Source organism: Heterocephalus glaber, unplaced genomic scaffold (genome assembly GCF_053883595.1).
Source record: "Heterocephalus glaber isolate CG9 unplaced genomic scaffold, H.glaber_assembly_v1.0 deba00001672, whole genome shotgun sequence".
NCBI lineage: Eukaryota > Metazoa > Chordata > Mammalia > Rodentia > Bathyergidae > Heterocephalus > Heterocephalus glaber.
The window spans coordinates 46,438-50,366 of record NW_028258409.1 but is presented as its reverse complement, the minus strand read 5'-3'; the positions used below and the strand labels follow the sequence as shown (position 1 = coordinate 50,366).

General features: G+C 38.7%; 1 pseudogene; it reads right to left on the bottom strand.

Annotated features, from left to right (window-relative positions):
• Window positions 1–2,586: 2,586 nt before the first annotated feature.
• LOC101722977 (mitochondrial fission regulator 2 pseudogene) lies at window positions 2,587–3,726 on the bottom strand (annotated as a pseudogene).
• Window positions 3,727–3,929: the final 203 nt, after the last annotated feature.

The following is a 3,929-nucleotide window of genomic DNA, read 5'->3' as shown; positions in this document are numbered from 1 at the left end:
GGCCTCAGGAGCTTAAAGGTCCTTGTCCTATCTCACCTGGCCTGAATGGCCTCAGGAGCTTGAACCTGCTTGTCCCTGTCTCACTGGGCCAAACTCTATTAGAAATTTAATTAATCTCAATGGTGTAGCCAAAGATTCCTGGCCAATTAGAGCCTGGATGAAACATGGGCTCCTTGGAGGCTGGGATTACCCTGTACTCAGAGCTCATCAGAAGTGTGACCCACAAGCATCCTTGGTGAACCCTCACCAGGCTCACAGGTATTTCAGGAGCACAGCTACACACACAGTCCACACTGGAGTCTCACTGAGAATTGACTTTACATGTACTCACGTAAGAAAGAAGGAGGGGCAAGGATCTCATCAATTCTCTTCACATCAAGTAAAATCAACATTCATGTTAGTGAGGTTAGACTCAGTTCTTCAGTGCTCAGGTAACTTTGTGCATGTGAATTTCTGCATTTCCATTAGTATTAGTAATACATAAGTCACATACTATTCCCTGTGAAATACAGACTTCAAAATCTTAAGCTAAGGTAACTATTTCAGTTCCACATGATGTATGTGTACTTGTAGAATAGACAGACTGTATCAGATTCTGGTATCTATTTTATGTAATTACTTCTTCCAATGTTTTCTTAGGCACTGTGTTTCACTTGTGGCCCAGTTCCAAAGGGAGAAATCCTAGTGAGGGAAGTTTACCCTGGAATAGAGTATCAACACATGCAAATTTAATATTTCCTTGACCCGGATTTACAAACTTAACTAAAAAATCTTTAAGCCAATGAAATTTATTGAGGGATTTCATGGGAATAAATTCATGCAAGGAAACATAGTCTTAACATTAACAAAAAATGTTAAGATGTCTAGTATAGTCATTATTATGGTCAAATTTTATAAAAATGGGATTTCAAATATAAAATCATAATGCTGACTTCTTAGATATATTATTATATTTCACTCATTTCACAGCTATGGAGAATTAGCAATCATGCTCATTCTGTCATCCACATTTTAAAATTGTGGGCCAAATAATTCCAATGTATCACAAAGAACATAAGAGGGGATAATCCTTGGACTTCCTCTTCTGCACAGGATCAGGAAACGCTGTGCAGAATGCAAATGTAAGGTGAATTTAGCTCAGGGAACCTTGAGAATTTGTTTGCACTGAGAAGGAAGGACATGTAATAAGAAGAGTTGGAAAAGAAACCATGTTTCAAATGACCCCATCTGTTATTTTGATGAAGGAAATTAAAAATCGCCATCCTGTGGTTTGCAGCAGTGATGTACACCATGTCACAGTATCAGGCTCATCAGGTAGCATTGGATTTGAGATTGACATTCTGTGCTCAGAGGATTTTTTTCTTTAGAGAAATAAGGCTACTGAGAGAAAATAAATACATGTAATTGAAGAATAGCCAGACCAAAAAATTCCTATAAAATACTTGAAAACATTGAAAGCCATATAAATGTACCATGTCTGGAAATCATTAGTTTTATACACATGAAAAGAATAATTGTGAATTTGCAATGACAAAGTAATTACCTATAAAGTATTAAAAGTGCAGATGTTAATATTTTCAATACTATAATCTCTCAATTTTGCTTTTTTTTTAACCATTAACATTATTGATACATTTTAGGTATAAAATAGTTACATTCATCCTTGGGATCTTGTGCCATTACATGAGTATCTTGGTTCTTATTTTTTTCCTTCCCCTGCCCTCCCTTCACTCCCTCCACCTGTCCCTATTTGCAATGATTTTGTTTCCATTTTTTTACTTTTTGGATATTTTTTCTTTTCCCTTCTTTCCCCTACCCCTCCCACTATCCCTGCTCCTTTAGACCTTTTCTTCCTATTACACAATATCAATTATACAAAATTACAATATCAAGATGTAGGAGACATTACCACAGATTTTACAGAATTTAAAAGGATATAGAAAGCATATTATAAAAATCTTTTTTTTTTGTATTCATACAGCAAATGTGGGCAACACCTTTATAGCACTTGAGAGTCAAATTCTAAGACTATTACCTTGGGAATAAATTTTAGAATTCTCAACCATATACAATTAAAACAATGACTATCTTAATGAAAAATTATAATCTTACCCTCTTTAAAAATCAAGTTACTGGAGGCCAAGTAAACCATTTAAAAGATTTTAAAGATTCTTAAATTAGGAAGTCATAATTGCTCAAGAAAATCACTGAAGTGCGTATTCAGCTTTAAGTGATACTAACATACAAGGAGGGGGGCATACACCTAACTCTCTTCAGTAGCCAGTTATCTGCAGGATCTTCCAAAGCCAGACATTGGTATTCTTAAGAGTCTCCCTCAAGCTGGCCACAGATATCTCTCAGTCCACAGCATCATTCAACCTCACTTAACAGAAGATGAAATCCTTTGAAAGGCAGCAAAAGGCAGGCCAGCATATTTCTGAATCTTTCCTTCCAAGTGTAGACACAGCTTTGTGACTTTGGCCAACGACTTCTGTGCATAGCAGTTCTCCCCTTTGATTATTGTCCCTCTGCCTGTGAAATGTGATGTCCAAATCCTCAGAGGAAGGATTATGGGCACCACAAGGTTCATTTTCCTTGTGTAGAAAACAAATAATATTCTTTTTCCCTTGATGTTTCTGGACTAGAAAATGGAGAAGACTCCCAAGATCTATTTTCTTTGTCAAAGGAATCATCTACTTGAAATGCAAATTTCTGCTTAAGTGCCTGTGATATTACCAACACTGGATCCCATTGTGAACTCTGTCTTTTCCTCTTATGAATGGGTCTACTGCCAGGTGACCACTCGACAGCACGAAGAAGCTTAACCTTATTCAGATCCTTTAGAACATCTAACATGTTCAAAACATCTTTATTTCTCCAGCTTTTTGAATGACGACTATAATTATTACTAGCTCCTGGGTGCTGCTTTTTTATTTCAGTAGCTGGATTATCTGAGTCACCAACTGTAGATCCTAGTTGCAAGGGAAGAAAACATGAAGGCTGGAAAGGAGGAAACTGAGGAGGAAGCGGTGGAGGAGGAGAGGGGGAGGAGGAGAGGGGGAGGAGGAGGAGGAGGAGGAGGAGGAGGAGGAGGAGGAGGAGGAGGAGGAGGCAGCACTGAGATCGGATTTGGTTCCACCCATGCTTGAGCTGCCCCTGATGAGGGAGTTTGTCCTGCACCACTGGGCACGTCATTTAAATTCAAAGAGACAGAGTTTGTGCCATGTCTCTGTTCCTGCATTTCCACAATTGCAACAATCTGAGAGCAAAGAAGACGTAGCTCATTTTCAAGGGCAGCTATTTTGTTAATTGCAACTACATCTATAGGGAAATCATTTTTCACTGGTTTGTTCTGCCTTTGAGCAGATGACAATGGATTCCAAGTTCTTTGTGAAGAATGAAATGTTTTAATTTTGTCCTCTTCTTCATTTTTCCACACACTACTTTGAAATCTAAGACAACTGGCTTCTTCATCATTTGGCACAAAATATCAGCAAAAGTTGGAACTATAGGTCCACAATTATCAGACTCTATAGAGTTCAAGGGCGGGATCAATTCAAAATTAGGTCTTTGACAGGTTTCAAGAGGAAGCATTTTTCCAATAATACGGACAATACTCGGTTGTGAGCCATAGTCCATATTGTTCCAACTCAGCAAAGTCTGGTCTATGGGAACATCAAAATACGCCAGCATTTCTCTTAAGATATTCAACAGGAGAGACATTGGTGAAGCAAATTTAGGGAAATAGCATCAGTTTCTTCTTAGTTCCTCCAGAGCCGAGCCTCGGGCAACCACGGGATGAGGAAGCTGAGGGCTTTATAGAATCGAGTCTCCAAATCCACACCCTCCAGTGAAGACTTCCAGCGTGAGTCAATGTTGATGAGGAAGCATACAGAAGTCAACTCTGAGCTGGCCAGGGCACCTTGGCC